General features: G+C 52.4%; 1 protein-coding gene across 1 annotated transcript in view; it reads left to right on the plus strand.

Moving 5' to 3' along the window:
* Window positions 1–24,173, plus strand: part of cps1 (carbamoyl-phosphate synthase 1, mitochondrial) — a 345,020-nt gene that overhangs the window by 233,828 nt on the left and 87,019 nt on the right. The gene's annotated exons all lie outside the window — the stretch shown is intronic.

Raw genomic sequence — 24,173 nt, forward strand, 5'->3', positions numbered from 1 at the left:
TACACTGTCCCATCAAACACTCCCAGGGCAGGTACAGGGTTAGATATTGAGTAAAGCTCCCTCTGCACTGTCCTATCAAACACTCCCAGGGCAGGTACAGCGTGGGTTAGATACAGAGTAAAGCTCACTCTGCACTGTCCCATCAAACACTCCCAGGGCAGGTACAGCACGGGTTAGATACAGAGTAAAGCTCCCTCTACACTGTCCCATCAAACACTCCCAGGGCAGGTACAGCGTGGGTTAGATACAGAGTAAAGCTCACTCTACACTGTCCCATCAAACACTCCCAGGGCAGGTACAGCACGGGTTAGATACAGAGTAAAGCTCCCTCTGCACTGTCCCATCAAACACTCCCAGGGCAGGGACAGCACGGGTTAGATACAGAGTAAAGCTCCCTCTGCACTGTCGCATCAAACACTCCCAGGGCAGGTACAGCACGTGTAAGATACAGAGTAAAGCTCCCTCTGCACTGTCCCATCAAACACTCCCAGGGCAGGGACAGCACGGGTTAGATACAGAGTAAAGCTCCCTCTACCCTGTCCCATCAAACACTCCCAGGGCAGGTACAGGGTTAGATACAGAGTAAAGCTCCCTCTGCACTGTCCCATCAAACACTCCCAGGGCAGGTACAGCGTGGGTTAGATACAGAGTAAAGCTCACTCTACACTGTCCCATCAAACACTCCCAGGGCAGGTACAGCACGGGTTAGATACAGAGTAAAGCTCCCTCTACACTGTCCCATCAAACACTCCCAGGGCAGGTACAGCGTGGGTTAGATACAGAGTAAAGCTCACTCTACACTGTCCCATCAAACACTCCCAAGGCAGGTACAGCACGGGTTAGATACAGAATAAAGCTCCCTCTGCACTGTCCCATCAAACACTCCCAGGGCAGGTACAGCGTGGGTTAGATACAGAGTAAAGCTCACTCTACACTGTCCCATCAAACATTCCCAGGGCAGGTACAGCATGGATTAGATACAGAGTAAAGCTCCCTCTACACTGTCCCATCAAACACTCCCAGGGCAGGTACAGCGTGGGTTAGATACAGAGTAAAGCTCACTCTACACTGTCCCATCAAACATTCCCAGGGCAGGTGCAGCGCAGGTCAGATACAGAGTAATGCTCCCTCTACACTGTCCCATCAAACACTCCCAGGGCAGGTGCAGCACGGGTTGGATACAGAGTAAAGCTCCCTCTACACTGTCCCATCAAACACTCCCAGGGCAGGTACAGCACGGGTTAGATACAGAGTAAAGCTCCCTCTGCACTGTCCTATCAAACACTCCCAGGGCAGGTGCAGCGCAGGTCAGATACAGAGTAATGCTCCCTATACACTGTCCCATCAAACACTCCCAGGGCAGGGACAGCACGGGTTATATACAGAGTAAAGCTCACTCTGCACTGTCCCATCAAACACTCCCAGGGCAGGTACAGCGTGGGTTAGATACAGAGTAAAGCTCCCTCTACACTGTCCCATCAAACACTCCCAGGGCAGGTACAGCACGGGTTAGATACAGAGTAAAGCTCCCTCAACACTGTCCTATCAAACACTCCCAGGGCAGGTACAGCGCAGGTCAGATACAGAGTAATGCTCCCTCTACACTGTCCTATCAAACACTCCCAGGGCAGGTACAGCACGGGTTAGATACAGAGTAAAGCTCCCTCTACACTGTCCGATCAAACACTCCCAGGGCAGGTGCAGCACGGGTTCGATACAGAGAAATGCTCCCTCTGCACTTTCCCATCAAACACTCCCAGGGCAGGTGGAGAATGGGTCAGATGCAGAGTAAAGCTCCTTCTACACTGTCCCATCAAACACTCCCAGGGCAGGTACAGCACGGGTTAGATACAGAGTAAAGCTCCCTCTACACTGTCCCGTCAAACACTCCCAGTGCAGGTACAGTGTGGGTTCGATATCGTGTAAAGCTCCCTCTACACTGTCCCATCAAACACTCCCAGGGCAGGTGGTGAATGGGTCAGATACAGAGTGAAGCTCCCTCTGCACTGTCCCATCAAACACTCCCAGGGCAGGTACAGCACGGGTTAGATACAGAGTAAAGCTCCCTCTACACTGTCCCATCAAACACTCCCAGGGCAGGTACAGCGCAGGTCAGATACAGAGTAATGCTCCCTCTACACTGTCCTATCAAACACTCCCAGGGCAGGTGCAGGGTTAGATACAGAGTAAAGCTCCCTCTGCACTGTCCTATCAAACACTCCCAGGGCAGGTACAGCGTGGGTTAGATACAGAGTAAAGCTCACTCTACACTGTCCCATCAAACACTCCCAGGGCAGGTACAGCACGGGTTAGATACAGAGTAAAGCTCCCTCTACACTGTCCCATCAAACACTCCCAGGGCAGGTACAGCGTGGGTTAGATACAGAGTAAAGCTCACTCTACACTGTCCCATCAAACACTCCCAGGGCAGGTACAGCACGGGTTAGATACAGAGTAAAGCTCCCTCTGCACTGTCCCATCAAACACTCCCAGGGCAGGTACAGCACGGGTTAGATACAGAGTAAAGCTCCCTCTGCACTGTCCCATCAAACACTCCCAGGGCAGGTACAGCGTGGGTTAGATTCAGAGTAAAGCTCCCTCTGCACTGTCCCATCAAACACTCCCAGGGCAGGTACAGCACGGGTTAGATACAGAGTAAAGCTCCCTCTGCACTGTCCCATCAAACACTCCCAGGGCAGGTACAGCGTGGGTTAGATACAGAGTAAATCTCCCTCTACACTGTCCCATCAAACACTCCCAGGGCAGGTACAGCATGGGTTAGATACAGAGTAAAGCTCCCTCTGCACTGTCCCATCAAACACTCCCAGGGCAGGTACAGCATGGATTAGATACAGAGTAAAGCTCCCTCTGCACTGTCCTATCAAACACTCCCAGGGCAGGTGCAGCGCAGGTCAGATACAGAGTAAAGCTCACTCTACACTGTCCCATCAAACACTCCCAGGGCAGGTACAGCGTGGGTTAGATACAGAGTAAAGCTCCCTCTGCACTGTCCCATCAAACACTCCCAGGGCAGGTACAGCGTGGGTTAGATACAGAGTAAAGCTCCCTCTGCACTGTCCCATCAAACACTCCCAGGGCAGGGACAGCACGGGTTAGATACAGAGTAAAGCTCCCTCTGCACTGTCGCATCAAACACTCCCAGGGCAGGTACAGCACGTGTTAGATACAGAGTAAAGCTCCCTCTGCACTGTCCCATCAAACACTCCCAGGGCAGGGACAGCACGGGTTAGATACAGAGTAAAGCTCCCTCTACACTGTCCCATCAAACACTCCCAGGGCAGGTACAGGGTTAGATACAGAGTAAAGCTCCCTCTGCACTGTCCTATCAAACACTCCCAGGGCAGGTACAGCGTGGGTTAGATACAGAGTAAAGCTCACTCTACACTGTCCCATCAAACACTCCCAGGGCAGGTACAGCACGGGTTAGATACAGAGTAAAGCTCCCTCTACACTGTCCCATCAAACACTCCCAGGGCAGGTACAGCGTGGGTTAGATGCAGAGTAAAGCTCACTCTACACTGTCCCATCAAACATTCCCAGGGCAGGTACAGCATGGATTAGATACAGAGTAAAGCTCCCTCTGCACTGTCCCATCAAACACTCCCAGGGCAGGTACAGCATGGGTTAGATACAGAGTAAAGCTCACTCTACACTGTCCCATCAAACATTCCCAGGGCAGGTACAGCATGGATTAGATACAGAGTAAAGCTCCCTCTGCACTGTCCCATCAAACACTCCCAGGGCAGGTACAGCGTGGGTTAGATACAGAGTAAAGCTCCCTCTACACTGTCCCATCAAACACTCCCAGGGCAGGGACGGCACGGGTTAGATACAGAGTAAAGCTCCCTCTACACTGTCCCATCAAACACTCCCAGGGCAGGGACAGCGTGGGTTAGATACAGAGTAAAGCTTCCTCTACACTGTCCCATCAAACACTCCCAGGGCAGGGATAGCACGGGTTAGATACAGAGTAAAGCTCCCTCTACACTGTCCCATCAAACACTCCCAGGGCAGGGACAGCACGGGTTAGATACAGAGTTAAGCTCCCTCTACACTGTCCCATCAAACACTCCCAGGGCAGGTACAGCATGGGTTAGATACAGAGTAAAGCTCCCTCTGCACTGTCCCATCAAACACTCCCAGGGCAGGTCCAGTATGGGTTAGATACAGAGTAAAGCTCCCTCTGCACTGTCCCATCAAACACTCCCAGGGCAGGTACAGCACGGGTTAGATACAGAGTAAAGCTCCCTCTATACTGTCCCATCAAACACTCCCAGGGCAGGTACAGCACGGGTTAGATACAGAGTAAAGCTCCCTCTACACTGTCCCATCAAACACTCCCAGGGCAGGTACAGCACGGGTTCGATACAGAGTAAAGCTCCCTCTACACTGTCCCATCAAACACTCCCTGGGCAGGTCCAGTATGGGTTAGATACAGAGTAAAGCTCCCTCTACACTGTCCCATCAAACACTCCCAGGGCAGGTACAGCACGGGTTAGATACAGAGTAAAGCTCCCTCTATACTGTCCCATCAAACACTCCCAGGGCAGGTACAACATGGATTAGATACAGAGTAAAGCTCCCTCTACACTGTCCCATCAAACACTCCCAGGGCAGGTACTGCACGGGTTAGATACAGAGTAAAGCTCCCTCTACACTGTCCTATCAAACACTCCCAGGGCAGGTGCAGCGCAGGTCAGATACAGAGTAAAGCTCACTCTACACTGTCCCATCAAACACTCCCAGGGCAGGTACAGCACGGGTTAGATACAGAGTAAAGCTCCCTCTACACTGTCCCATCAAACACTCCCAGGGCAGGTCCAGTATGGGTTAGATACAGAGTAAAGCTCCCTCTACACTGTCCCATCAAACACTCCCAGGGCAGGTACAGCACGGGTTAGATACAGAGTAAAGCTCCCTCTACACTGTCCCATCAAACACTCCCAGGGCAGGGACAGCGTGGGTTAGATACAGAGTAAAGCTTCCTCTGCACTGTCCCATCAAACACTCCCAGGGCAGGGATAGCACGGGTTAGATACAGAGTAAAGCTCCCTCTACACTGTCCCATCAAACACTCCCAGGGCAGGGACAGCACGGGTTAGATACAGAGTTAAGCTCCCTCTACACTGTCCCATCAAACACTCCCAGGGCAGGGACAGCACGGGTTAGATACAGAGTTAAGCTCCCTCTACACTGTCCCATGAAACACTCCCAGGGCAGGTACAGCTCGGGTTAGATACAGAGTAAAGCTCCCTCTACACTGTCCCATCAAACACTCCCAGGGCAGGTACAGCATGGGTCAGATACAGAGTAAAGCTCCCTCTACACTGTCCCATCAAACACTCCCAGGGCAGGTACAGCATGGGTTAGATACAGAGTAAAGCTCCCTCTACACTGTCCCATCAAACACTCCCAGGGCAGGTACAGCATGGGTCAGATACAGAGTAAAGCTCCCTCTACACTGTCCCATCAAACACTCCCAGGGCAGGTACAGCATGGGTTAGATACAGAGTAAAGCTCCCTCTACACTGTCCCATCAAACACTCCCAGGGCAGGTACAGGGTTAGATACAGAGTAAAGCTCCCTCTACACTGTCCCATCAAACACTCCCAGGGCAGGGACAGCATGGATTAGATACAGAGTAAAGCTCCCTCCACACTGTCCCATCAAACACTCCCAGGGCAGGTACAGCACGGGTTAGATACAGAGTAAAGCTCCCTCTACACTGTCCCATCAAACACTCCCAGGGCAGGTACAGCATGGGTTAGATACAGAGTAAAGCTCCCTCTACACTGTCCCATCAAACACTCCCAGGGCAGGTACTGCACGGGTTAGATACAGAGTAAAGCTCCCTCTACACTGTCCCATCAAACACTCCCAGGGCAGGTACAGCATGGGTTAGATACAGAGTAAAGCTCCCTCTACACTGTCCCATCAAACACTCCCAGGGCAGGTACAGCATGGGTCAGATACAGAGTAAAGCTCCCTCTACACTGTCCCATCAAACACTCCCAGGGCAGGTACAGCACGGGTTAGATACAGAGTAAAGCTCCCTCTACACTGTCCCATCAAACACTCCCAGGGCAGGTACAGCATGGGTTAGATACAGAGTAAAGCTCCCTCTACACTGTCCCATCAAACACTCCCAGGGCAGGTACAGCATGGGTTAGATATAGAGTAAAGCTCCCTCTACACTGTCCCATCAAACACTCCCAGGGCAGGTACAGCACGGGTTAGATACAGAGTAAAGCTCCCTCTACACTGTCCCATCAAACACTCCCAGGGCAGGTACAGCACGGGTTAGATACAGAGTAAAGCTCCCTCTACACTGTCCCATCAAACACTCCCAGGGCAGGTACAGCACGGGTTAGATACAGAGTAAAGCTCCCTCTACACTGTCCCATCAAACACTCCCAGGGCAGGTACAGCATGGATTAGATACAGAGTAAAGCTCCCTCCACACTGTCCCATCAAACACTCCCAGGGCAGGTACTGCACGGGTTAGATACAGAGTAAAGCTCCCTCTACACTGTCCCATCAAACACTCCCAGGGCAGGTACAGCATGGGTTAGATACAGAGTAAAGCTCCCTCTACACTGTCCCATCAAACACTCCCAGGTCAGGTACAGCATGGATTAGATACAGAGTAAAGCTCCCTCCACACTGTCCCATCAAACACTCCCAGGGCAGGTACAGCACGGGTTAGATACAGAGTAAAGCTCCCTCTACACTGTCCCATCAAACACTCCCAGGGCAGGTACAGCATGGATTAGATACAGAGTAAAGCTCCCTCCACACTGTCCCATCAAACACTCCCAGGGCAGGTACTGCACGGGTTGGATACAGAGTAAAGCTCCCTCTACACTGTCCCATCAAACACTCCCAGGGCAGGTACAGCACGGGTTAGATACAGAGTAAAGCTCCCTCTACACTGTCCCATCAAACACTCCCAGGGCAGGTACAGCACGGGTTAGATACAGAGTAAAGCTCCCTCTACACTGTCCCATCAAACACTCCCAGGGCAGGTACAGGGTTAGATACAGAGTAAAGCTCCCTCTACACTGTCCCATCAAACACTCCCAGGGCAGGTACAGCACGGGTTAGATACAGAGTAAAGCTCCCTCTGCACTGTCCCATCAAACACTCCCAGGGCAGGTACAGCGTGGGTTAGATACAGAGTAAAGCTCACTCTACACTGTCCCATCAAACACTCCCAGGGCAGGTACAGCACGGGTTAGATACAGAGTAAAGCTCCCTCTGCACTGTCCCATCAAACACTCCCAGGGCAGGGACAGCACGGGTTAGATACAGAGTAAAGCTCCCTCTGCACTGTCGCATCAAACACTCCCAGGGCAGGTACAGCACGTGTAAGATACAGAGTAAAGCTCCCTCTACACTGTCCCATCAAACACTCCCAGGGCAGGTACAGCATGGGTTAGATACAGAGTAAAGCTCCCTCTGCACTGTCCCATCAAACACTCCCAGGGCAGGGACAGCACGGGTTAGATACAGAGTAAAGCTCCCTCTACCCTGTCCCATCAAACACTCCCAGGGCAGGTACAGGGTTAGATACAGAGTAAAGCTCCCTCTGCACTGTCCCATCAAACACTCCCAGGGCAGGTACAGCACGGGTTAGATACAGAGTAAAGCTCCCTCTGCACTGTCCCATCAAACACTCCCAGGGCAGGTACAGCACGGGTTAGATACAGAGTAAAGCTCCCTCTGCACTGTCCCATCAAACACTCCCAGGGCAGGGACAGCACGGGTTAGATACAGAGTAAAGCTCCCTCTGCACTGTCGCATCAAACACTCCCAGGGCAGGTACAGCACGTGTAAGATACAGAGTAAAGCTCCCTCTACACTGTCCCATCAAACACTCCCAGGGCAGGTACAGCACGGGTTAGATACAGAGTAAAGCTCCCTCTACACTGTCCCATCAAACACTCCCAGGGCAGGTACAGCACGGGTTAGATACAGAGTAAAGCTCCCTCTACACTGTCCCATCAAACACTCCCAGGGCACGTACAGGGTTAGATACAGAGTAAAGCTCCCTCTACACTGTCCCATCAAACACTCCCAGGGCAGGTACAGCACGGGTTAGATACAGAGTAAAGCTCCCTCTACACTGTCCCATCAAACACTCCCAGGGCAGGTACAGCACGGGTTAGATACAGAGTAAAGCTCCCTCCACACTGTCCCATCAAACACTCCCAGGGCAGGTACAGCACGGGTTAGAAACAGAGTAAAGCTCCCTCTACACTGTCCCATCAAACACTCCCAGGGCAGGTACTGCACGGGTTAGATACAGAGTAAAGCTCCCTCTACACTGTCCCATCAAACACTCCCAGGGCAGGTACAGCATGGGTTAGATATAGAGTAAAGCTCCCTCTACACTGTCCCATCAAACACTCCCAGGGCAGGTACAGCACGGGTTAGATACAGAGTAAAGCTCCCTCTACACTGTCCCATCAAACACTCCCAGGGCAGGTACAGCACGGGTTAGATACAGAGTAAAGCTCCCTCTACACTGTCCCATCAAACACTCCCAGGGCAGGTACAGCACGGGTTAGATACAGAGTAAAGCTCCCTCTACACTGTCCCATCAAACACTCCCAGGGCAGGTACAGCATGGATTAGATACAGAGTAAAGCTCCCTCCACACTGTCCCATCAAACACTCCCAGGGCAGGGACTGCACGGGTTAGATACAGAGTAAAGCTCCCTCTACACTGTCCCATCAAACACTCCCAGGGCAGGTACAGCATGGGTTAGATACAGAGTAAAGCTCCCTCTACACTGTCCCATCAAACACTCCCAGGTCAGGTACAGCATGGATTAGATACAGAGTAAAGCTCCCTCCACACTGTCCCATCAAACACTCCCAGGGCAGGTACAGCATGGGTTAGATACAGAGTAAAGCTCCCTCTACACTGTCCCATCAAACACTCCCAGGGCAGGTACAGCATGGATTAGATACAGAGTAAAGCTCCCTCCACACTGTCCCATCAAACACTCCCAGGGCAGGTACTGCACGGGTTGGATACAGAGTAAAGCTCCCTCTACACTGTCCCATCAAACACTCCCAGGGCAGGTACAGCACGGGTTAGATACAGAGTAAAGCTCCCTCTACACTGTCCCATCAAACACTCCCAGGGCAGGTACAGCACGGGTTAGATACAGAGTAAAGCTCCCTCTACACTGTCCCATCAAACACTCCCAGGGCAGGTACAGGGTTAGATACAGAGTAAAGCTCCCTCTACACTGTCCCATCAAACACTCCCAGGGCAGGTACAGCACGGGTTAGATACAGAGTAAAGCTCCCTCTACACTGTCCCATCAAACACTCCCAGGGCAGGTACAGCGTGGGTTAGATACAGAGTAAAGCTCACTCTACACTGTCCCATCAAACACTCCCAGGGCAGGTACAGCACGGGTTAGATACAGAGTAAAGCTCCCTCTGCACTGTCCCATCAAACACTCCCAGGGCAGGGACAGCACGGGTTAGATACAGAGTAAAGCTCCCTCTGCACTGTCGCATCAAACACTCCCAGGGCAGGTACAGCACGTGTAAGATACAGAGTAAAGCTCCCTCTACACTGTCCCATCAAACACTCCCAGGGCAGGTACAGCACGGGTTAGATACAGAGTAAAGCTCCCTCTACACTGTCCCATCAAACACTCCCAGGGCAGGTACAGCACGGGTTAGATACAGAGTAAAGCTCCCTCTACACTGTCCCATCAAACACTCCCAGGGCAGGTACAGGGTTAGATACAGAGTAAAGCTCCCTCTACACTGTCCCATCAAACACTCCCAGGGCAGGTGCAGCACGGGTTAGATACAGAGTAAAGCTCCCTCTACACTGTCCCATCAAACACTCCCAGGGCAGGTACAGCACGGGTTAGATACAGAGTAAAGCTCCCTCCACACTGTCCCATCAAACACTCCCAGGGCAGGTACAGCACGGGTTAGATACAGAGTAAAGCTCCCTCCACACTGTCCCATCAAACACTCCCAGGGCAGGTACAGCACAGGTTAGATACAGAGTAAAGCTCCCTCTACACTGTCCCAAACACTCCCAGGGCAGGTACAGCACGGGTTAGATACAGAGTAAAGCTCCCTCCACACTGTCCCATCAAACACTCCCAGGGCAGGTACAGCACAGGTTAGATACAGAGTAAAGCTCCCTCTACACTGTCCCATCAAACACTCCCAGGGCAGGTACAGCACGGGTTAGATACAGAGTAAAGCTCCCTCTACACTGTCCCATCAAACACTCCCAGGGCAGGTACAGCACAGGTTAGATACAGAGTAAAGCTCCCTCTACACTGTCCCATCAAACGCTCCCAGTGCAGGTACAGTATGGGTTACATACAGAGTAAAGCTCCCTCTGCACTGTCCCATCAAACACTCCCAGGGCAGGTGCAGCACGGGTTAGATACAGAGTAAAGCTCCCTCTACACTGTCCTATCAAACACTCCCAGGGCAGGTGCAGCGCAGGTCAGATACAGAGTAATGCTCCCTCTACACTGTCCCATCAAACACTCCCAGGGCAGGTGGAGAATGGGTCAGATACAGAGTAAAGCTCCTTCTACACTGTCCCATCAAACACTCCCAGGGCAGGTACAGCACGGGTTAGATACAGAGTAAAGCTCCCTCCACACTGTCTCATCAAACACTCCCAGGGCAGGGACAGCACGGGTTAGATACAGAGTGAAGCTCCCACTGCACTGTCCCATCAAACACTCCCAGGGCAGGGACAGCACGGGTTAGATACAGAGTAAAGCTCCCTCTACACTGTCCCATCAAACACTCCCAGGGCAGGGACAGCACGGGTTAGATACAGAGTAAAGCTCCCTCTACACTGTCCCATCAAACACTCCCAGGGCAGGTACAGCACGGGTTAGATACAGAGTAAAGCTCCCTCTACACTGTCCCATCAAACACTCCCAGGGCAGGTACAGCACGGGTTAGATACAGAGTAAAGCTCCCTCCACACTGTCTCATGAAACACTCCCAGGGCAGGGACATCACGGGTTAGATACAGAGTAAAGCTCCCTCTACACTGTCCCATCAAACACTCCCAGTGCAGGTACAGTATGGGTTAGATACAGAGTAAAGCTCCCTCTACACTGTCCCATCAAACACTCCCAGGGCAGGTACAGCATGGATTAGATACAGAGTAAAGCTCCCTCTACACTGTCCCATCAAACACTCCCAGGGCAGGTACAGCACGGGTTCGATACAGAGTAAAGCTCCCTCTGCACTGTCCTATCAAACACTCCCAGGGCAGGTGCACCGCAGGTCAGATACAGAGTAAAGCTCCCTCTGCACTGTCCCATCAAACACTCCCAGGGCAGGGACAGCACGGGTTAGATACAGAGTAAAGCTCCCTCTGCACTGTCCTATCAAACACTCCCAGGGCAGGTGCAGCGCAGGTCAGATACAGAGTAATGCTCCCTCTACACTGTCCCATCAAACACTCCCAGGGCAGGTGCAGCACGGGTTGGATACAGAGTAAAGCTCCCTCTACACTGTCCCATCAAACACTCCCAGTGCAGGTACAGTATGGGTTAGATACAGAGTAAAGCTCCCTCTACACTGTCCCATCAAACACTCCCAGGGCAGGTACAGCATGGATTAGATACAGAGTGAAGCTCCCTCTGCACTGTCCCATCAAACACTCCCAGGACAGGTGCAGCACGGGTTAGATACAGAGTAAAGCTCCCTCGACACTGTCCCATCAAACACTCCCAGGGCAGGTACAGCACGGGTTAGATACAGAGTAAAGCTCCCTCTGCACTGTCCTATCAAACACTCCCAGGGCAGGTACAGCACGGGTTAGATACAGAGTAAAGCTCCCTCTGCACTGTCCCATCAAACACACCCAGGGCAGGTACATCACGGGTTAGATACAGAGTAAAGCTCCCTCTGCACTGTCCTATCAAACACTCCCAGGGCAGGTGCAGCGCAGGTCAGATACAGAGTAATGCTCCCTATACACTGTCCCATCAAACACTCCCAGGGCAGGGACAGCACGGGTTATATACAGAGTAAAGCTCACTCTGCACTGTCCCATCAAACACTCCCAGGGCAGGTACAGCGTGGGTTAGATACAGAGTAAAGCTCCCTCTACACTGTCCCATCAAACACTCCCAGGGCAGGTACAACATGGATTAGATACAGAGTAAAGCTCCCTCTACACTGTCCTATCAAACACTCCGAGGGCAGGTACAGCACGGGTTAGATACAGAGTAAAGCTCCCTCTACACTGTCCTATCAAACACTCCCAGGGCAGGTGCTGCACGGGTTCGATACAGAGAAATGCTCCCTCTGCACTTTCCCATCAAACACTCCCAGGGCAGGTGGAGAATGGGTCAGATGCAGAGTAAAGCTCCTTCTACACTGTCCCATCAAACACTCCCAGGGCAGGTACAGCACGGGTTAGATACAGAGTAAAGCTCCCTCTACACTGTCCCATCAAACACTCCCAGTGCAGGTACAGTGTGGGTTCGATATCGTGTAAAGCTCCCTCTACACTGTCCCATCAAACACTCCCAGGGCAGGTGCAGCACGGGTTAGATACAGAGTAAAGCTCCCTCTACACTGTCCTATCAAACACTCCGAGGGCAGGTGCAGCGCAGGTCAGATACAGAGTAAAGCTCACTCTACACTGTCCCATCAAACACTCCCAGGGCAGGTACAGCACAGGTTAGATACAGAGTAAAGCTCCCTCTACACTGTCCCATCAAACACTCCCAGGGCAGGTACAGCATGGATTAGATACAGAGTAAAGCTCCCTCTACACTGTCCCATCAAACACTCCCAGGGCAGGTACAGCACGGGTTAGATACAGAGTAAAGCTCCCTCTGCACTGTCCTATCAAACACTCCCAGGGCAGGTACAGCGCAGGTCAGATACAGAGTAATGCTCCCTCTACACTGTCCCATCAAACACTCCCAGGGCAGGTACAGCACGGGTTGGATACAGAGTAAAGCTCCCTCTACACTGTCCCATCAAACGCTCCCAGTGCAGGTACAGTATGGGTTAGATACAGAGTAAAGCTCCCTCTACACTGTCCCATCAAACACTCCCAGGGCAGGTACAGCATGGATTAGATACAGAGTAAAGCTCCCTCTGCACTGTCCCATCAAATGCTCCCAGTGCAGGTACAGTATGGGTTACATACAGAGTAAAGCTCCCTCTGCACTGTCCCATCAAACACTCCCAGGGCAGGTGCAGCACGGGTTAGATACAGAGTAAAGCTCCCTCTACACTGTCCTATCAAACACTCCCAGGGCAGGTGCAGCGCAGGTCAGATACAGAGTAATGCTCCCTCTACACTGTCCTATCAAACACTCCCAGGGCAGGTACAGCACGGGTTAGATACAGAGAAATGCTCCCTCTACACTGTCCCATCAAACACTCCCAGGGCAGGGACAGCACGGGTTAGATACAGAGTAAAGCTGCCTCTACACTGTCCCATCAAACACTCCCAGGGCAGGTACAACATGGCTTAGATACAGAGTAAAGCTCCCTCTACGCTGTCCCATCAAACACTCCCAGTGCAGGTACAGTATGGGTTCGATATAGAGTAAAGCTCCCTCTACACTGTCCCATCAAACACTCCCAGGGCAGGGACAGCACGGGTTAGATACAGAGTAAAGCTCACTCTACACTGTCCCATCAAACACTCCCAGGGCAGGTACAGCACGGGTTAGATACAGAGTAAAGCTCCATCCACACTGTCCCATCAAACACTCCCAGGGCAGGTGGAGAATGGGTCAGATACAGAGTAAAGCTCCTTCTACACTGTCCCATCAAACACTCCCAGGGCAGGTACAGCACGGGTTAGATACAGAGTAAAGCTCCCTCCACACTGTCTCATCAAACACTCCCAGGGCAGGGACAGCACGGGTTAGATACAGAGTGAAGCTCCCACTGCACTGTCCCATCAAACACTCCCAGGGCAGGGACAGCACGGGTTAGATACAGAGTAAAGCTCCCTCTACACTGTCCCATCAAACACTCCCAGGGCAGGTACAGCACGGGTTAGATACAGAGTAAAGCTCCCTCCACACTGTCTCATGAAACACTCCCAGGGCAGGGACATCACGGGTTAGATACAGAGTAAAGCTCCCTCTACACTGTCCCATCAAACACTCCCAGTGCAGGTACAGTATGGGTTAGATACAGAGTAAAGCTCCCTCTACACTGTCCCATCAAACACTCCCAGGGCAGGTACAGCATGGATTAGATACAGAGTAAAGCTCCCTCTACACTGTCCCATCAAACACTCCCAGGGCAGGTACAGCACGGGTTCGATACAGAGTAAAGCTCCCTCTGCACTGTCCTATCAAACACTCCCAGGGCAGGTGCACCGCAGGTCAGATACAGAGTAAAGCTCCCTCTGCACTGTCCCATCAAACACTCCCAGGGCAGGGACAGCACGGGTTAGATCCAGAGTAAAGCTCCCTCTGCACTGTCCTATCAAACACTCCCAGGGCAGGTGCAGCGCAGGTCAGATACAGAGTAATGCTCCCTCTCCACTGTCCCATCAAACACTCCCAGGGCAGGTGCAGCACGGGTTGGATACAGAGTAAAGCTCCCTCTACACTGTCCCATCAAACACTCCCAGTGCAGGTACAGTATGGGTTAGATACAGAGTAAAGCTCCCTCTACACTGTCCCATCAAACACTCCCAGGGCAGGTACAGCATGGATTAGATACAGAGTAAAGCTCCCTCTGCACTGTCCCATCAAACACTCCCAGGACAGGTGCAGCACGGGTTAGATACAGAGTAAAACTCCCTCTACACTGTCCCATCAAACACTCCCAGGGCAGGTACAGCACGGGTTAGATACAGAGTAAAGCTCCCTCTGCACTGTCCTATCAAACACTCCCAGGGCAGGTACAGCACGGGTTAGATACAGAGTAAAGCTCCCTCTGCACTGTCCCATCAAACACACCCAGGGCAGGTACAGCACGGGTTAGATACAGAGTAAAGCTCCCTCTGCACTGTCCTATCAAACACTCCCAGGGCAGGTGCAGCGCAGGTCAGATACAGAGTAATGCTCCCTATACACTGTCCCATCAAACACTCCCAGGGCAGGGACAGCACGGGTTATATACAGAGTAAAGCTCACTCTGCACTGTCCCATCAAACACTCCCAGGGCAGGTACAGCGTGGGTTAGATACAGAGTAAAGCTCCCTCTACACTGTCCCATCAAACACTCCCAGGGCAGGTACAGCACGGGTTAGATACAGAGTAAAGCTCCCTCAACACTGTCCTATCAAACACTCCCAGGGCAGGTACAGCGCAGGTCAGATACAGAGTAATGCTCCCTCTACACTGTCCTATCAAACACTCCCAGGGCAGGTACAGCACGGGTTAGATACAGAGTAAAGCTCCCTCTACACTGTCCTATCAAACACTCCCAGGGCAGGTGCAGCACGGGTTCGATACAGAGAAATGCTCCCTCTGCACTTTCCCATCAAACACTCCCAGGGCAGGTGGAGAATGGGTCAGATACAGAGTGAAGCTCCCTCTGCACTGTCCCATCAAACACTCCCAGGGCAGGTACAGCACGGGTTAGATACAGAGTAAAGCTCCCTCTACACTGTCCTATCAAACACTCCCAGGGCAGGTGCAGCGCAGGTCAGATACAGAGTAATGCTCCCTCTACACTGTCCCATCAAACACTCCCAGGGCAGGGACAGCACGGGTTAGATACAGAGTAAAGCTCACTCTACACTGTCCCATCAAACACTCCCAGGGCAGGTACAGCACGGGTAAGATACAGAGTAAAGCTCCCTCTACACTGTCCCATCAAACACTCCCAGGGCAGGTACAGGGTTAGATATTGAGTAAAGCTCCCTCTGCACTGTCCTATCAAACACTCCCAGGGCAGGTACAGCGTGGGTTAGATACAGAGTAAAGCTCACTCTGCACTGTCCCATCAAACACTCCCAGGGCAGGTACAGCACGGGTTAGATACAGAGTAAAGCTCCCTCTACACTGTCCCATCAAACACTCCCAGGGCAGGTACAGCGTGGGTTAGATACAGAGTAAAGCTCACTCTACACTGTCCCATCAAACACTCCCAGGGCAGGTACAGCACGGGTTAGATACAGAGTAAAGCTCCCTCTGCACTGTCCCATCAAACACTCCCAGGGCAGGGACAGCACGGGTTAGATACAGAGTAAAGCTCCCTCTGCACTGTCGCATCAAACACTCCCAGGGCAGGTACAGCACGTGTAAGATACAGAGTAAAGCTCCCTCTGCACTGTCCCATCAAACACTCCCAGGGCAGGGACAGCACGGGTTAGATACAGAGTAAAGCTCCCTCTACCCTGTCCCATCAAACACTCCCAGGGCAGGTACAGGGTTAGATACAGAGTAAAGCTCCCTCTGCACTGTCCCATCAAACACTCCCAGGGCAGGTACAGCGTGGGTTAGATACAGAGTAAAGCTCACTCTACACTGTCCCATCAAACACTCCCAGGGCAGGTACAGCACGGGTTAGATACAGAGTAAAGCTCCCTCGACACTGTCCCATCAAACACTCCCAGGGCAGGTACAGCGTGGGTTAGATACAGAGTAAAGCTCACTCTACACTGTCCCATCAAACACTCCCAAGGCAGGTACAGCACGGGTTAGATACAGAATAAAGCTCCCTCTGCACTGTCCCATCAAACACTCCCAGGGCAGGTACAGCGTGGGTTAGATACAGAGTAAAGCTCACTCTACACTGTCCCATCAAACATTCCCAGGGCAGGTACAGCATGGATTAGATACAGAGTAAAGCTCCCTCTACACTGTCCCATCAAACACTCCCAGGGCAGGTACAGCGTGGGTTAGATACAGAGTAAAGCTCACTCTACACTGTCCCATCAAACATTCCCAGGGCAGGTGCAGCGCAGGTCAGATACAGAGTAATGCTCCCTCTACACTGTCCTATCAAACACTCCCAGGGCAGGTGCAGCACGGGTTGGATACAGAGTAAAGCTCCCTCTACACTGTCCCATCAAACACTCCCAGGGCAGGTACAGCACGGGTTAGATACAGAGTAAAGCTCCCTCTGCACTGTCCTATCAAACACTCCCAGGGCAGGTGCAGCGCAGGTCAGATACAGAGTAATGCTCCCTATACACTGTCCCATCAAACACTCCCAGGGCAGGGACAGCACGGGTTATATACAGAGTAAAGCTCACTCTGCACTGTCCCATCAAACACTCCCAGGGCAGGTACAGCGTGGGTTAGATACAGAGTAAAGCTCCCTCTACACTGTCCCATCAAACACTCCCAGGGCAGGTACAGCACGGGTTAGATACAGAGTAAAGCTCCCTCAACACTGTCCTATCAAACACTCCCAGGGCAGGTACAGCGCAGGTCAGATACAGAGTAATGCTCCCTCTACACTGTCCTATCAAACACTCCCAGGGCAGGTGCAGCACGGGTTCGATACAGAGAAATGCTCCCTCTGCACTTTCCCATCAAACACTCCCAGGGCAGGTGGAGAATGGGTCAGATGCAGAGTAAAGCTCCTTCTACACTGTCCCATCAAACACTCCCAGGGCAGGTACAGCACGGGTTAGATACAGAGTAAAGCTCCCTCTACACTGTCCCATCAAACACTCCCAGTGCAGGTACAGTGTGGGTTCGATATCGTGTAAAGCTCCCTCTACACTGTCCCATCAAACACTCCCAGGGCAGGTGGTGAATGGGTCAGATACAGAGTGAAGCTCCCTCTGCACTGTCCCATCAAACACTCCCAGGGCAGGTACAGCACGGGTTAGATACAGAGTAAAGCTCCCTCTACACTGTCCCATCAAACACTCCCAGGGCAGGTACAGCGCAGGTCAGATACAGAGTAATGCTCCCTCTACACTGTCCTATCAAACACTCCCAGGGCAGGTGCAGGGTTAGATACAGAGTAAAGCTCCCTCTGCACTGTCCTATCAAACACTCCCAGGGCAGGTACAGCGTGGGTTAGATACAGAGTAAAGCTCACTCTACACTGTCCCATCAAACACTCCCAGGGCAGGTACAGCACGGGTTAGATACAGAGTAAAGCTCCCTCTACACTGTCCCATCAAACACTCCCAGGGCAGGTACAGCGTGGGTTAGATACAGAGTAAAGCTCACTCTACACTGTCCCATCAAACACTCCCAGGGCAGGTACAGCACGGGTTAGATACAGAGTAAAGCTCCCTCTGCACTGTCCCATCAAACACTCCCAGGGCAGGTACAGCACGGGTTAGATACAGAGTAAAGCTCCCTCTGCACTGTCCCATCAAACACTCCCAGGGCAGGTACAGCGTGGGTTAGATTCAGAGTAAAGCTCCCTCTGCACTGTCCCATCAAACACTCCCAGGGCAGGTACAGCACGGGTTAGATACAGAGTAAAGCTCCCTCTGCACTGTCCCATCAAACACTCCCAGGGCAGGTACAGCGTGGGTTAGATACAGAGTAAATCTCCCTCTACACTGTCCCATCAAACACTCCCAGGGCAGGTGCAGCGCAGGTCAGATACAGAGTAAAGCTCACTCTACACTGTCCCATCAAACACTCCCAGGGCAGGTACAGCGTGGGTTAGATACAGAGTAAAGCTCCCTCTGCACTGTCCCATCAAACACTCCCAGGGCAGGTACAGCGTGGGTTAGATACAGAGTAAAGCTCCCTCTGCACTGTCCCATCAAACACTCCCAGGGCAGGGACAGCACGGGTTAGATACAGAGTAAAGCTCCCTCTGCACTGTCGCATCAAACACTCCCAGGGCAGGTACAGCACGTGTTAGATACAGAGTAAAGCTCCCTCTGCACTGTCCCATCAAACACTCCCAGGGCAGGGACAGCACGGGTTAGATACAGAGTAAAGCTCCCTCTACACTGTCCCATCAAACACTCCCAGGGCAGGTACAGGGTTAGATACAGAGTAATGCTCCCTCTGCACTGTCCTATCAAACACTCCCAGGGCAGGTACAGCGTGGGTTAGATACAGAGTAAAGCTCACTCTACACTGTCCCATCAAACACTCCCAGGGCAGGTACAGCACGGGTTAGATACAGAGTAAAGCTCCCTCTACACTGTCCCATCAAACACTCCCAGGGCAGGTACAGCGTGGGTTAGATGCAGAGTAAAGCTCACTCTACACTGTCCCATCAAACACTCCCAGGGCAGGTACAACACGGGTTAGATACAGAGTAAAGCTCCCTCTACACTGTCCCATCAAACACTCCCAGGGCAGGTACAGCGTGGGTTAGATACAGAGTAAAGCTCACTCTACACTGTCCCATCAAACATTCCCAGGGCAGGTACAGCATGGATTAGATACAGAGTAAAGCTCCCTCTGCACTGTCCCATCAAACACTCCCAGGGCAGGTACAGCGTGGGTTAGATACAGAGTAAAGCTTCCTCTACACTGTCCCATCAAACACTCCCAGGGCAGGGACGGCACGGGTTAGATACAGAGTAAAGCTCCCTCTACACTGTCCCATCAAACACTCCCAGGGCAGGGACAGCGTGGGTTAGATACAGAGTAAAGCTTCCTCTACACTGTCCCATCAAACACTCCCAGGGCAGGGATAGCACGGGTTAGATACAGAGTAAAGCTCCCTCTACACTGTCCCATCAAACACTCCCAGGGCAGGGACAGCACGGGTTAGATACAGAGTTAAGCTCCCTCTACACTGTCCCATCAAACACTCCCAGGGCAGGTACAGCATGGGTTAGATACAGAGTAAAGCTCCCTCTGCACTGTCCCATCAAACACTCCCAGGGCAGGTCCAGTATGGGTTAGATACAGAGTAAAGCTCCCTCTGCACTGTCCCATCAAACACTCCCAGGGCAGGTACAGCACGGGTTAGATACAGAGTAAAGCTCCCTCTATACTGTCCCATCAAACACTCCCAGGGCAGGTACAGCACGGGTTAGATACAGAGTAAAGCTCCCTCTACACTGTCCCATCAAACACTCCCAGGGCAGGTACAGCACGGGTTCGATACAGAGTAAAGCTCCCTCTACACTGTCCCATCAAACACTCCCTGGGCAGGTCCAGTATGGGTTAGATACAGAGTAAAGCTCCCTCTACACTGTCCCATCAAACACTCCCAGGGCAGGTACAGCACGGGTTAGATACAGAGTAAAGCTCCCTCTATACTGTCCCATCAAACACTCCCAGGGCAGGTACAACATGGATTAGATACAGAGTAAAGCTCCCTCTACACTGTCCCATCAAACACTCCCAGGGCAGGTACTGCACGGGTTAGATACAGAGTAAAGCTCCCTCTACACTGTCCTATCAAACACTCCCAGGGCAGGTGCAGCGCAGGTCAGATACAGAGTAAAGCTCACTCTACACTGTCCCATCAAACACTCCCAGGGCAGGTACAGCACGGGTTAGATACAGAGTAAAGCTCCCTCTACACTGTCCCATCAAACACTCCCAGGGCAGGTCCAGTATGGGTTAGATACAGAGTAAAGCTCCCTCTACACTGTCCCATCAAACACTCCCAGGGCAGGTACAGCACGGGTTAGATACAGAGTAAAGCTCCCTCTACACTGTCCCATCAAACACTCCCAGGGCAGGGACAGCGTGGGTTAGATACAGAGTAAAGCTTCCTCTGCACTGTCCCATCAAACACTCCCAGGGCAGGGATAGCACGGGTTAGATACAGAGTAAAGCTCCCTCTACACTGTCCCATCAAACACTCCCAGGGCAGGGACAGCACGGGTTAGATACAGAGTTAAGCTCCCTCTACACTGTCCCATCAAACACTCCCAGGGCAGGGACAGCACGGGTTAGATACAGAGTTAAGCTCCCTCTACACTGTCCCATGAAACACTCCCAGGGCAGGTACAGCTCGGGTTAGATACAGAGTAAAGCTCCCTCTACACTGTCCCATCAAACACTCCCAGGGCAGGTACAGCATGGGTCAGATACAGAGTAAAGCTCCCTCTACACTGTCCCATCAAACACTCCCAGGGCAGGTACAGCATGGGTTAGATACAGAGTAAAGCTCCCTCTACACTGTCCCATCAAACACTCCCAGGGCAGGTACAGCATGGGTCAGATACAGAGTAAAGCTCCCTCTACACTGTCCCATCAAACACTCCCAGGGCAGGTACAGCATGGGTTAGATACAGAGTAAAGCTCCCTCTACACTGTCCCATCAAACACTCCCAGGGCAGGTACAGGGTTAGATACAGAGTAAAGCTCCCTCTACACTGTCCCATCAAACACTCCCAGGGCAGGGACAGCATGGATTAGATACAGAGTAAAGCTCCCTCCACACTGTCCCATCAAACACTCCCAGGGCAGGTACAGCACGGGTTAGATACAGAGTAAAGCTCCCTCTACACTGTCCCATCAAACACTCCCAGGGCAGGTACAGCATGGGTTAGATACAGAGTAAAGCTCCCTCTACACTGTCCCATCAAACACTCCCAGGGCAGGTACTGCACGGGTTAGATACAGAGTAAAGCTCCCTCTACACTGTCCCATCAAACACTCCCAGGGCAGGTACAGCATGGGTTAGATACAGAGTAAAGCTCCCTCTACACTGTCCCATCAAACACTCCCAGGGCAGGTACAGCATGGGTCAGATACAGAGTAAAGCTCCCTCTACACTGTCCCATCAAACACTCCCAGGGCAGGTACAGCACGGGTTAGATACAGAGTAAAGCTCCCTCTACACTGTCCCATCAAACACTCCCAGGGCAGGTACAGCATGGGTTAGATACAGAGTAAAGCTCCCTCTACACTGTCCCATCAAACACTCCCAGGGCAGGTACTGCACGGGTTAGATACAGAGTAAAGCTCCCTCTACACTGTCCCATCAAACACTCCCAGGGCAGGTACAGCATGGGTTAGATACAGAGTAAAGCTCCCTCTACACTGTCCCATCAAACACTCCCAGGTCAGGTACAGCATGGATTAGATACAGAGTAAAGCTCCCTCCACACTGTCCCATCAAACACTCCCAGGGCAGGTACAGCACGGGTTAGATACAGAGTAAAGCTCCCTCTACACTGTCCCATCAAACACTCCCAGGGCAGGTACAGCATGGATTAGATACAGAGTAAAGCTCCCTCCACACTGTCCCATCAAACACTCCCAGGGCAGGTACTGCACGGGTTGGATACAGAGTAAAGCTCCCTCTACACTGTCCCATCAAACACTCCCAGGGCAGGTACAGCACGGGTTAGATACAGAGTAAAGCTCCCTCTACACTGTCCCATCAAACACTCCCAGGGCAGGTACAGCACGGGTTAGATACAGAGTAAAGCTCCCTCTACACTGTCCCATCAAACACTCCCAGGGCAGGTACAGGGTTAGATACAGAGTAAAGCTCCCTCTACACTGTCCCATCAAACACTCCCAGGGCAGGTACAGCACGGGTTAGATACAGAGTAAAGCTCCCTCTACACTGTCCCATCAAACACTCCCAGGGCAGGTACAGCGTGGGTTAGATACAGAGTAAAGCTCACTCTACACTGTCCCATCAAACACTCCCAGGGCAGGTACAGCACGGGTTAGATACAGAGTAAAGCTCCCTCTGCACTGTCCCATCAAACACTCCCAGGGCAGGGACAGCACGGGTTAGATACAGAGTAAAGCTCCCTCTGCACTGTCGCATCAAACACTCCCAGGGCAGGTACAGCACGTGTAAGATACAGAGTAAAGCTCCCTCTACACTGTCCCATCAAACACTCCCAGGGCAGGTACAGCACGGGTTAGATACAGAGTAAAGCTCCCTCTGCACTGTCCCATCAAACACTCCCAGGGCAGGGACAGCACGGGTTAGATACAGAGTAAAGCTCCCTCTACCCTGTCCCATCAAACACTCCCAGGGCAGGTACAGGGTTAGATACAGAGTAAAGCTCCCTCTGCACTGTCCCATCAAACACTCCCAGGGCAGGTACAGCACGGGTTAGATACAGAGTAAAGCTCCCTCTGCACTGTCCCATCAAACACTCCCAGGGCAGGGACAGCACGGGTTAGATACAGAGTAAAGCTCCCTCTACACTGTCCCATCAAACACTCCCAGGGCAGGTACAGCACGGGTTAGATACAGAGTAAAGCTCCCTCTACACTGTCCCATCAAACACTCCCAGGGCAGGTACAGCACGGGTTAGATACAGAGTAAAGCTCCCTCTACACTGTCCCATCAAACACTCCCAGGGCAGGTACAGTAGGGGTTAGACACAGAGTAAAGCTCCCTCTACACTGTCCCATCAAACACTCCCAGGGCAGGTACAGCGTGGGTTAGATACAGAGTAAAGCTCCCTCTACACTGTCCCATCAAACACTCCCAGGGCAGGTACAGCACGGGTTAGATACAGAGTAAAGCTCCCTCTACACTGTCCCATCAAACACTCCCAGGGCAGGTACAGCACGGGTTAGATACAGAGTAAAGCTCCCTCCACACTGTCCCATCAAACACTCCCAGGGCAGGTACAGCACGGGTTAGATACAGAGTAAAGCTCCCTCTACACTGTCCCATCAAACACTCCCAGGGCAGGTACAGCACGGGTTAGATACAGAGTAAAGCTCCCTCTACACTGTCCCATCAAACACTCCCAGGGCAGGTACAGCACGGGTTAGATACAGAGTAAAGCTCCCTCCACACTGTCCCGTCAAACACTCCCAGGGCAGGGACAGCACGGGTTAGATACAGAGTAAAGCTCCCTCTACACTGTCCCATCAAACACTCCCAGGGCAGGTACAGCATGGGTTAGATACAGAGTAAAGCTCCCTCCACACTGTCCCATCAAACACTCCCAGGGCAGGTGCAGCACGGGTTAGATACAGAGTAAAGCTCCCTCTACACTGTCCCATCAAACACTCCCAGGGCAGGTACAGGGTTAGATACAGAGTAAAGTTCCCTCCACAATGGCCTCTCTGGAAGAACAAGTGGGGGGGGGGTGTGTCGGGGGGGGGTGTGTGTCGGGGGGGGCTGTGTCGGGGGGGGGTGTGTGGGGGGTGTGTGGGGGGCGGTGTGTGTGGGGGGGTGTGTGGGGGGTGTGTGGGGGGCGGTGTGTGTGGGGGGGTGTGTGTGGGGGGGTGTGTGTCGGTGGGTGTGTGTGGGGGGGTGTGTGTGGGGGGGTGTGTGTGGGGGGGTGTGTGTCGGGGGGTGTGTGTCGGGGGGTG

The sequence above is a fragment of the Heptranchias perlo genome, chromosome 7 (genome assembly GCF_035084215.1).
Source record: "Heptranchias perlo isolate sHepPer1 chromosome 7, sHepPer1.hap1, whole genome shotgun sequence".
NCBI lineage: Eukaryota > Metazoa > Chordata > Chondrichthyes > Hexanchiformes > Hexanchidae > Heptranchias > Heptranchias perlo.